The sequence below is a fragment of the Scyliorhinus canicula genome, chromosome 9 (genome assembly GCF_902713615.1).
Source record: "Scyliorhinus canicula chromosome 9, sScyCan1.1, whole genome shotgun sequence".
Lineage (NCBI taxonomy): Eukaryota > Metazoa > Chordata > Chondrichthyes > Carcharhiniformes > Scyliorhinidae > Scyliorhinus > Scyliorhinus canicula.
The window spans coordinates 71,806,872-71,819,094 of NC_052154.1; the positions used below are offsets into that span (position 1 = coordinate 71,806,872).

General features: G+C 43.0%; 1 protein-coding gene across 1 annotated transcript in view; it reads right to left on the bottom strand.

The window, feature by feature from the left end:
• Positions 1-8,018: 8,018 nt before the first annotated feature.
• Positions 8,019-12,223, bottom strand: part of znrf1 (zinc and ring finger 1) — a 333,603-nt gene continuing 329,398 nt past the window's right edge. The window contains exon 5 of the mRNA XM_038806903.1: positions 8,019-11,071. The gene's annotated coding sequence lies outside the window, so the exon portion shown is untranslated. The remainder of the gene's footprint in view (positions 11,072-12,223) is intronic.

Here is a 12,223-nt window from a genome sequence, read left to right on the forward strand (position 1 = left end):
CAGGATTAAGGAAAACCTCAAGGCTTTTTATACATATATAAAGAGCAAGAGGGTAGCCAGGGAGAGGGTTGGCACACTCAAGGACAGGGGAGGAATCTATGTGTGGAGCCAGAGGAAATAGACGAGGTATTAAATGTGTACTTTGCGTCAGTATTCACCAAAGAGAGGGACTTGATGGATGATGAGTCTTGGAAGGGTGTGTAGATAGTTTGGGTCAGGTTGAGATAAAAAAAGAGGAGGTATTGGAAGCCTTGAAAAGCATTAAGGTAGACAAGTCCCCAGGGCTGATGGGATATACCCCAGAATTCTGAGAAATAACAATGATTAACTCCCTGCCTCAACATTTTATAAGCCTTGATGATCTCAGCTTCAGGTAATCAAACATCCAGATATTCCTGGTCAAACCAAGGAACAGTGCAAAGAGATGCAAAGTGTAAAACACACACAACACCCCATTGTGATAAGTTCACAACAGTCAGATACACCGCCCCTGTTTTACAGATTCTTGACCCTCATACACATCATGCCCATCTCAAGGATGAAAATAAAACTTAGAAATGAACTGAAGATAGGGTGGTGGAATGTTGTGTAGATTTTATTTTCCATAATTTTGAAATACATACTATACATCAACATACAGGGTAGTCATTTAAAATGAGCTTTTTTTGGTGTTAATCTCAGATCAACTTCTACTCAGTAAGTTTAATATAAAAAGCATAATGTGCCTGTAAACATTTAACATTTTTCAAGAAACTGCATTACAAACAAATTCCATCTGTTCCCACTGGAACCTGGTGAAAGCCTGCTGATGGTACAGTGTAAAATACACTAGGACAGCTGCAAGATTACCCCCTTTAATTCAAGTCTTTAAAAAAATTGACTTGTAAATTAATGACACATCAACGGTACAGTATTTCTTTCATCTTTGAAAAGTCTGATTTTGTTTAGCTGTGCTGATTTCTTTTCAAATACTGATTACTGCTTTAAAGTTCCAAGGGTCCATGCCATAGTTTATTTATTCACTTACTGAAAAAAGCTAGGATTTACATTATAATCAGATGCAGACAATCACATTGGGTCATTCCCTCCAACCACCTACAGTAGCTCCGTCCATTTTATGGCAATGTCAAGACAACCCATCACATAAGGCAACATCCCAGTCACATAGAAATATTGAACAGAGAAAGTAATATCCACACCATTTGTACTTCTATTTATTCAGCCAGATAAAGGCCAACGTGCACACCTTCTCTTCCCCCACCCGCGGCTCCGACCAACTAACTGGTGTCCCAGCTGTGCCGTCACAATAGAGGATTTGGATTTACCTGACAAACTTGCATATATACAGTGCCGCCATCAAGACAAGCTTTCTGAATGTACACAACGCCTATAAGATAAGCTGATTAGATAATATGCTTTCATTTTCTTCACTGTAACTGAAAGCCAAGTATATTGTGTCGGAAGGGTGGGGTAAGGAAGAAGAGGAGAGACAGCTGTTTACAGCTGCATATATCCACTGTTATACAAAAGGAATTATTTATTCAAATATCAAAGCACCAGGACAAAGAAATTACAAGCTGCAAAGAAATACAAAAATAAAACCTGCAACAAACATAAAAGCTTCATACTAAGAGCAAGAGTGTCTAAGGGAAATGTGGACCCATTAATGACAGACACATTTGGTACTGTCATAGACACTAAAGAAATAACCGATTTATTAAATGAATATAGATATAGATTTTTTATAGATTTTCACATTAGAGGAGAGGAGGAGGACCAGTGATCAGAAAGGAAACAAAAAATAAATTCAGAAAAGAATCTTATTGGATTCATACAAGAAACAAACAAAAAAGGTAATGAAGAAAATAGGACAGATAAACATCCAAAGCCTAATGGTTTCCACCCCAGTGTGTTAAAAGAATTGTTGAATTATATAAGTGTTATCTTTCAAATCTCTCTTATTTTGGTAACTGGGCAGTTATATTGGAAATGTGCCAATTTTAGTCCATTATTTAATTGGGAAACAGGAACCAGGTAAACACAGGGCCTGTCACTTTAATGTTAGTTACAGGGAAGTTACTGCTCTGTCATTGAGGATACGATGACTAAACAATTTAATACATATAAGCTGATCAGGAATCTAAAATAGCTTCAAGGACAAGTCATTTCTGACTAAGATAAAAGTGAGTCTATGGATGTAACCCGTGGACTTTCAGAAGACATTTTGATAAGATTGCACAAAAAAGAAAGAGTACGCAGAATGGGAAGCAGCCTTTTAACTGGTGTTGGAGAATGGTTGGGAGATTAGTGGGGTAAAGGGAAGGTACTCGGAGAGGATGTGACCAGTGGGAATTCTCAGACTAGTCTATCTATACCTAACGATAGATGCAGCAGCTTGGATCAGTACTGCAGCTCCATGTTTTCACCATACCTATTAATGACTTGAAAGAAGGATCAGAGTTGTAAGTCAAGTTGATAGATAACATTACATTAGGAGGGTCAGCAATGCATGTAAATGGGACAAGGAAGTTAAAATGGGACATGGAATGATTGAGTAACCAAAACTATGCAAATGGAGTTCGATATGGGCAAGGGTGAAATTATTACCTTTCGGCCCGAGAACCATAAATTGTGGTATTTCAAGTTCAAGGGTGTTCAAGAACACAGGTCATTAAAAGGTAGTAGATGGATACAAAATGCAGTCAAAAGTGGTAATATAATGTTTGCCTCTATCACTAGAGAGTTGGAGGATAAATAGAAGAGTTTATTTTTCAGTTGTATACAGCCTTGGTCAAAATCCCATCGGAGTACTGCATGCGTTTCGGAGGTATTCCATTACAGCAACTTATTTTCTTTTTTAAAAGCATATTTTTCAAACTTGTTTCAAAGTAGGTTACAGCAAATTAACACCCTGGGAAACATTCTTCCCAACAATCAACTATACAGTTTGCACAGATTTTTATCCTTTTTCACCCCCCCCTCCACATCCCCCCCCCCCCCCCCCCCCCCCATCCACACCCTGCGACGAACAAATCCTCAAACACGGTCACAAACATGATTCACTGGCCCCCACCCACACCTCTCACACTCATCTGCTACCCCCTGAAAGAATCCCCTCATTCTCGCCCGTGTCATACGCACCCTGTGCACCACCTTAAACTGTATCAGGCTCAACCTTGCACAAGAGGAGGAACCATTTACCCTTCACAGTGCCTCACTTCATACTTCCCAATTGATCTCCATTCCCAACTACGCTTCCCATTTCTCCTTTATCACCACCCGCTGGCTTCCCTGCTCCCCCAGCCACTTATATATATCCCCACTTCTTCCCTTCCCTTCCACATCCGGAAGCAGCAGTTGCTACAGCAGGGTATATCCCAGCAATCTAGGGAACTCCTTCCAGACCTTTTGTGCAAAGTCCCTAAACTGTAGATACCTGAACTCACTACCCCTCGGCAGCTCTACCCTCTCCCGAAGTTCCTCCAGACTGGTGAACCCTTCCTCCAAAAACAAATCCCTCACCTTGACCAGCCCCACTTCCCTCCACCTCCTGTATACACTATCCATCCCCACCTGGCTCAAACCCATTATTCTCGCACAGCGGCGTTAGCACCGACATCCCTTCCACCCTAAAATGCCTCCTCAGCTGATTCCATATCTTCACCGTGGACTGCACCACTGGGCTCCCCGAATACCTACTCGGAGCCATAGGCAATGCTGCCGTCACCATAGCCCTCAAACTAGACCCTTTACAAGATTCCTCCTCCATCCTAACCCACTCTACCTCTTCTACTCACCACTGCCGCACCTTGTCCACATTCGCCGGCCAATAATAATGAAGCAAGTTTAGCAATGCCTCTGTAGCGGGGTCCTCCCCACCCTCTGCACCTTCCCCGCCAATACAAAGTCAGAAATGATCATGTCCACTTTCCGAAAAAAGGCCTTTGGTATAAAGAACGGGAGAGCCTGAAAGATAAACAAGAACCTCGGCAGAATATTCATTTTCACCAATTGGACCCTCCCCGCCAACGTTAGTGCAATGTATCCCACCTCTTAAGATCCTCCTTGGCCTGTTCCACCAGCTTTGTTAAGTTCCACTTATGGAGCCCCGTCCATTCCCTCGCTACCTGAATCCCCAAGTACCTAAACCTATCCCACGCTACCGTAAATGGCACCCCCCCTAAATTAGCCCGCTGTGCCAGCTCATTCACCGGGAATGCCTCCCTTTTCCCTACATTCAGCTTGTATCCCGAGAATCCTCCAAACCTCCCCAACAGGCCCACAATCCTTCCCATTCTCTCCAACAGATCTGAAACATACAGCAGGAGGTCATCGGCATAGACTGACACTTGATGCTGCCTCTGTCCCCATATTATCCCCCGCCACTCTGCCGATCCCCTGAGAATCATCGCCAACGGCTCTATGGCCAGCGCAAACAGCAGCGGCGACAGCGAGCACCCCTGCCTCGTACCCGTGTAAGTCAAAGCTTTGTCAGCTCATATCATTCGTCCTCACCCTCGCTCTTGGCACCACATACAGCAACAACACCCATGCCACAAATCACGGCCCAAACCCAAGCCTTCCCAAAACTTCGAACAAGTACCGTCACTCCATCCGATCAAATGCTTTCTCCGCTTCCATGGACACCACCACCTCCGGTACCAGAGCTCTCGACGGATTCATCACCACATTCAACAGCAGTCTTATATTACTCGCGAGCTGCTTGCCCTTCACGAAGACTGTTTGATCTTCTGCAACCACCCCCGGGACACAATCCTCCATCCTCCCCGCCAACAGCTTAGCCAATACTTTCACATCCGTGTTCAATAGTGATATGGGTCTATACGATCCACATTCCACTGGATCCTTCCCTTTTTTCGGGATTAGTGTGATTACTACCTGCTTCATCGTCTCTGGCAACTCCTCCTTCTCCAGTGGTTCATTAAACACCCCCAACAGATGTGGTGCCAGGTCCGCTGCAAATTCCTTGTAAAATACTGCCGGGTACCCATCCGGCCCAGGGGCCTTCCCCGACTTCATACCCCTGATACTATCCAGCACCTCCCTCTGCCCCAGGGGCTCGTCCAGCACCTGCCTCTTTGCTCCCTCCACCTGGGGAAATTCCACTCGTCCAGAAACCGCCCCATGGCCCCCTCCTCTCCTCCTGGGTCTGCCTCATAAAGTCCCTGGTAATACTCTCTAAATGCCTCATTTATCTTCCCTGGCTCTGACACCACATCCCGGATCTTCAATATTTCCCTGGACGCAGACTGCCTCTGCAGCTGGTGTGCCAGCATGCAGCTCGCCTTCTCCCCATACTCGTATTGCACCCCTCTTGCCCTACGCAGTTTCCCTACCGCCCTCCCCATTGTTAGCCTGTCAAATTGCCCCTGAAACATTTTCCTCCTCGCCACTCCCTCCACGGTGGGCACCCTCGAATACTCCCTGTCCACTTCCATTATCTCGCTCACCAGACGGTCATGTTCCGCCTTTCCTTATTCGCATAAACCGTAAATGAGATAATTTCTCCCCGGACCACTGCCTTCAGTGCTTCCCAAAAAATGCCCGCCGACACCTCCCCATTCTGATTCAACTCCACGTATTCCCTAATCGCCAACCGCACCTCATCACAAAAACCTCCATCAGCCAACAACCCCGAGTCAAACCTCGACCCTGGCCTCCGCTCTCGTCCCGTACTGAACCGAATAGCCAGCCAGTGGGATGCATGGTCCGAGATAACTCTCCCCGCATACTCTGCCCCCTCCACCGCAATCAAAATCTCCCGACTCACTACGAAGTAATCAATCCTCTAATACACCTTATAGATGTGTGAAAAGAAGGAATACTCCCTTCCTCGTGGATTCTGAAAGCGCCATGGATCCACCATACCCATCCTCTCCATAAACGCCCCCAACTCCCTTGCCATTCGTACCCTACCCATCGACCTGGGGCTCGATCTATCCATCCTCAGCTCCAGGACACAGTTAAAATCTCCTCCCATGATCAACTGGTACGTGGCCAAATCCGGGATTGCTGCCAGGAACCCCCTCATAAAACCCACATCATCTCAATTTGGGGCATACACATTTACCAACACTACCAGTGCCCCTTCCAATACCCCACTCACAATCACATATCTCCCACCTCGATCCCTCACCTCCTTCGCACTTACGAATCCCATTTTTTTGCTCACTAAAATCGCCACACCCCTCGATTTCGAATCAAATCCCGAAAATCCTGCCCAACCCACCCCTTCCTTAACCCCTGGTCTTTCACACGGAGGTGTGTCTCCTGCAAAAAGACCACCCCCGCTTTCAAGCTCCTGAGGTGAGCGAACACCCGCGACCTTTTAACCGGCCCATTCAGTCCCCGGACGTTCCACGTGACCACCTTTACCGGAGGCGCTCGTCTCCAATCCCCTCTACCGTCCGCCACCTTCCCCACTTAACTCCTGACACTTTAATTCCACTCTGTACCTAGCCCACCCCAGATGGGCCCTTTCTTCGCCCTTGACCATGTATTTCAGCAACTTATAATGGCTTTAGAGGAGTTGCAATAAAAATTCCCAGAGGTTTAAAGAGTCAAATTATGTAAACCTGGCTTGTATTTCCTGGAGTATAAAAAAGTTAAGTGCTGATCCAATTGAGGAGCTTAAAAAGCTAAAAGGGTTTGATGGTTTCTCTACAGCTATTGTTTCCTCTGGGGATGTCAAATTTTTTTAAAAATCTTTAAATTAGAGTGAGGTTATTATACAAAAATATCAGGATATGGAGCAAAGACAAATGCTTGATATTGAGGAAAGATCAGCCATGCTCTATCTGAATGGAGGAGAAGGCTTGAGGATCTGAATCATCTTCTAATGGAATCAATATTCAACAAAGTAACTGCAATAATCAGAAATGTAACATTTGTAGTGCCTGTACTTTGCTTTGAAAAATGTTTTGAATTGTACCATATTAATCTCCTGAGTGGAGGTCTTGTGGTGCAGTAAATAGCACCCCTATCTTTGAACCAGCTCTGGGTTCAAATCCCACTCCAAAGCCATGGAAGGTGCATTCATAACATGGCCAAACAGGTTGATTCTCAACCTGAAAATCCTTTCAATATGTCAGTAAGAACAGGAGAGTCTCCTGGTCAGTGAGAACCATGTTGTAGCTGCAGCGCAACAGTATCTCCACATTAAAAGCCACCACTTGCAGATTTTCACCATGTGTTGTACTCTTGGACAAGCATCCTCCTTACTTTGAGGGACAACCAGAGAGGGAGAGTTCCCTGAGTGCAATGTGTATATGTAGTTTGGACCAAGATTGCGATGTTCAGCTGTTAAAGTGGAGCAGTATTAATGAGACACAATTCCTTTAAATCATTGCTCTTATACTCCCTGTGGAAATGTAGACCTATGGCAAAATCAATTGGCGGATATGGCATCTGAAGACATACATGTCAACACAAGTATATAAATTCCATTGATAGGATACTGGCATGGGAAGCTAATAATCTGGATCTTGCTTGCCCTTCAGATCGACAATCAGAACATCTTCACTTTTAAACTAACATGAGACATTATAGAATTATTTTGCAATCTCCATTAGCAAATAAATGTAGTGTTGTACATTATATTGGGGGTAAATGTTTGAGCAACAATACATCTTAATTATTTAGGAAGAGATTGTCCTTTCCCAATTTAACTGATCTTTCCTCTCCACATGCCATATACCATTCATCACTCAAGGCTGTCAAAATAATCAGTTACTCCCAGGCCTCTCCACTGAAGCAGTTGCTTAACTGTGTGAGTCATCGTGATCTGCAACAGCTCACCTGCTACCTGCTGAGCTGCACTTCCTGCCCGAGGGGAAACGATCAACGCCTGCCTCAGTGAAAACAACCTCGGTCAACTGCATGAGAAATAACAGGCGCTAACCCACATCCTGCAGGACAGCATCTGGTGACTACCCTGTCTGATAGTAATTTTAATCAAAACAAGGAGAGAAAAAAACAGGCACAACTGTGGAATCATGCAGCTTTAGGATAACTTCCTTTTTATTGCAGCCATTTGTAAGGATCAACAATTGCACAAATGCCCCCAAATTCTTTATCATCTTAAGAATTGAGTAGGTTTTTCATACTACAATGTTACGGTTAAAATGTTTTCAGATATGGATGAAACAGCTGAGTATTTTCAACATTTTCCTTTCATTTTCAAAAAATGCATTTAAGTTTTATGCAATATTTGTTGAATTAGGCTGCTTAGTACTGAGCCACTAGGTGGCATCCATGCTTGACACAAGCAGTGAAACACTGCATGCAGCCACAACTGGACTAGGTACAAACTGGATAGTGCCCTAAACCACAGTTGTACTGTTGAGAAGTGGGAACAGCAGTCAAACATCGATCACAGATCAGGTGCTCAGCTAGCGAGCAGAAATGGGACTCAGAATTTTATGAGAATGGGGAAGAGAGTGTCGATGTAGTTTTAATGTAGATACGAGGCTCCATAATTCCTTCAAACACATTTGAAGGAAAAAGTATTTTTCAGAATTATTACTGGATATGGGATTTGTGAGGAAAGAAGAAAATATAGCTGCGCTGTTAATTTCCTCAGGTTCCTCACAACTACCAAGAAAAAAGGCTGAAAACTGGTCAGCTCAATGGGAGCATGAAAAATGGTTTAAACTCAAGGCACTATGACAGGATAACGCAAAGTAAAAATTACACAAGAGGCATTCAAAATTAAGTAAATAAGCTTTGACTTTGATATACTTTTTACAATGCTCGACTTGAAAAATAGGACAACAGTCCAGGTGAGAATCTGTATCAGATTAAAGCAGTGCAAAAGCATCCAGTAAACTAAAAAAAATACATACATACACAGAAAACAAAAAGTGCATTACTTGAAGTCATTATGAATGTGCTGTGTATCGTGCAACATCTTTAAACCAAACTTTTTTTTAAAATAAAAAGCGCAAGTTCGTGTGTCACTGGCTCTCTGTACCCAAAGTGTGAACAACTTTAAATCCTTTAGATTACTTTATGAGGACCTTATCATTGACCTCTGTCAACTCATTTAAAGAATCAGAGCGCACAGTGAAACCATTACAAAAGTAGAAGGGAAACGTAAAGCTGATGCTGGAACTAAATGCACAGTAAAAACAGCAGCAACACAATCCTTCTATGCAAGTCAATCGCTGTACACATGGGAAAGCCCGTAACCCACCACATCAAAACATTAATTTCACAATGACTGTACACAGTTCCAGGAAGTGCCAAGCCTACTCACATTTCTGGGAAAAGCACAATTTTCTCGCAGTAATATATCTTACGCTCAAACTCAATACCCGTCATGCAGTAACTTGAAGTACCCAAAACTGCTAGCAGCATGGTTTCAAATGGTTTTTTTGACCACTAGTGCAATTTGTCTTGATTCCGAAAGTCGCCAGCAAACACCAATTTTAATGTAAAAGCTGGTGTGCGTGGTCCTCATTTTCCTTTTGAACACTCATTTTCCAGATGTAACGTTCATTCCTTGTAAAATATCATCTCTGGCCTCTTTCTCATTTGTCTTGACTGTTCGTCAACAATAAAACACTAGCTTTCGGTTGGAAAAAAAATGACCATTTAATTTACTAGTAAATGCTACAGCAGGAAATCAACTCCCTGATATTCTGACTGCCTGCGCCCAGCAAATTCAGCTTCCTCGTAATGTTTACAGTGATCAGCGTACTGGCTCTGCTTGGGAGTTCTGAATGGCCAGAGAACGAAGGGCTATGAATCCTAGTTTAAGTTACTCCTGCCAACTTACAGTTGCTGTAAACACATCACTGAATAGTCCATAGCTCTGGGCAAACATCACAATGCCCTTGCTGCTATAAACTGGCCTTCCAATGTAATTACAGTCCCCAAAGAAAGTGGAAAACTACTCACATCTGGGTCACATGCAGGTCCATTGCATTTCCTGAGACTTACTAGAAGCCTACTTCAACCAAATTAGTAAAAATATCTTTATACCATGCTGTCAATTTTTGTGTGTGACGATATTTGTCAAAATTAGAAAAGGGAAGTCTTAACTTTCGGTTTATCTAGCACAAATTATTGTAAATGTTCATTCAATAGTTTATTGAACATCGTGATGGTACACCATATCAAAACACCTTGACAAACAAAAAGGAGCATCTTTCTCCAGCTGTTATAAATACAACAGCCTGATCATTCAGGCTACAGAATAAGCTGAAGTAAAATTGATATCTTTAACAGCAGGACAGATTCACTAGTCTCTAGAGGAAATTGCAGCCATAAAAAATCCCACAAGGGCCTTGGGTGGAGGGCAAAAAAGAGATTCAACTGTCTCTTTAGAATGCCTGTGTCATTTTGTAGCACTGACCTGAAGAGCTCGAGAAGGCAGAATTCCAGGTTTAAATGTTAGTGCAGAGAACGCTTCTGGCAGAAAATTGTCGACAAGGAACAGATCCTTTCGATACAAGAGGGAGGTCTGTTTATGTGTTAAATTTTTGGCAACATTTGTCACAAAGTGGGATGGGAAAAAACCAGGAGTGCTCGTGTCTGTACACACATTATCAAGAACACGCTGGCTACACTGGACACTGTGTAAACACATCATGGACACAACTACAAGCCCACGGACACTCAACGCTTTACATTCTGGCATTTTCAGAACTTGGTCAATATACGTGAATTTCCACTCTCCTTTGCTTTTATAACCTGTTGTGGTTGTCACCTTGAAATCACATCCCAGAGACAAGACTTTTGCACAGCATTTTCAAACCTAAAAAGCAATCGTGCTCTGTTTGGCTAGTCCTTTTCCCCCTTTTTTTCCATAGTCTTTTCAAATAGAATCAGTCGTTCCATTATTCTGGGGCTGATGTGATCGATCTACCAGCTGGCGATCTTCCCATACTTCCTTCTTTATCCAAGTTTGCGATGCAGAAATTTCATTTGGTGCTTTAGTTTCTCTTGTTCCAAAACTGGTTGCTGGAATTCAGTTTAAGGGTAAACGTCCGAGTGTATCAGATTCTTAACCTCCAGGTAAGGGTTTAGCCAAAGTGAGCAAAGTGCCCTTTAGGGGAAAAAAAACAGAAAGTCAAAGTTTACTACTCAGAAACTGTGGCCCACGTAAAATTAACAAACATGCTTCCTCTTAGAGACATTTTGCTGTTTGTTTTCTTTAAAATAGCTAAAAAGTACAATTTAAAATACATTTGTTAAAGTTACAATTTTACCAACTTATTGCATAATTCAAAAATAGTTTGAGAATATTAGAACAGGTTTTAAAGGCACGGTAATATAGGAGATTGTTGTGCCTTCAGTCAATATATTGGCCCAGATTCTCCTGCAACTACGAGATTGATGATGAAGACAGCAAATGTAGCCGTTTAGTTAGCCAATCTCATTGTAGATAGTGAGTGCACTCTTTACTTTGATGCTTCAATTGGATAACAGGAGTTTTTGTGGCGCGGTGGATAGCATCCTGACCTCTGGGCTAGAAGCTCCGGAGTTCAAGTCCCACTTCAGGACTTGATGACCATGGAAAGAGAATGCGTAATGTGGCCAAACAGAGCAATCAGCCTGTAAATCCATCCAGTATGCTTCATGATAGACTGTAAAGTGCGGGAGAGTTTCCTGGTCAGTTATACTGCAGAAGACAACGGCAAATCACTGCAGTACTTTGCCAAACATAATGATGGACCAATCAAATGGATGTCCATGACCGTCAATAACATCTCAGGGCATGAAACTTGGAGGAGGAGGACTTGGGTAACACGCAGCAAACATACAGGCACATTAGAAGGGGTGCATCCAATAGTCAATGCAAAAATGTATTGATTTTCTTTTCTTTTTTTTTTAAATTTAGATTAGCCAATTATTTTTTTCCAATTAAGGGGCAATTTAGTGTGGCCAATCCACCTACTTTGCACATTTTTGGGTTGTGGGGGCGAAACCCACGCAGACACAGGGAGAACGTGCAAACTCCACACGGACAGTGACCCAGAGCCGGGATCGAACCTGGGACCTCAGCGCCGTGAGGCGGTTGTGCTAACCACTAGGCCACCATGCTGCCCTAAAAATGTATTGATTTGATGTTCAGTCTTGCTATCCATCTCTTAGCAGTCACTAATTGTTCATTGCTAGGTGTTTAGTACATTCAAAAATATAGATCTTGGTGTCTCCAATACAGAAAATAAGTAAAATAACCTAGATTTACAGCCAT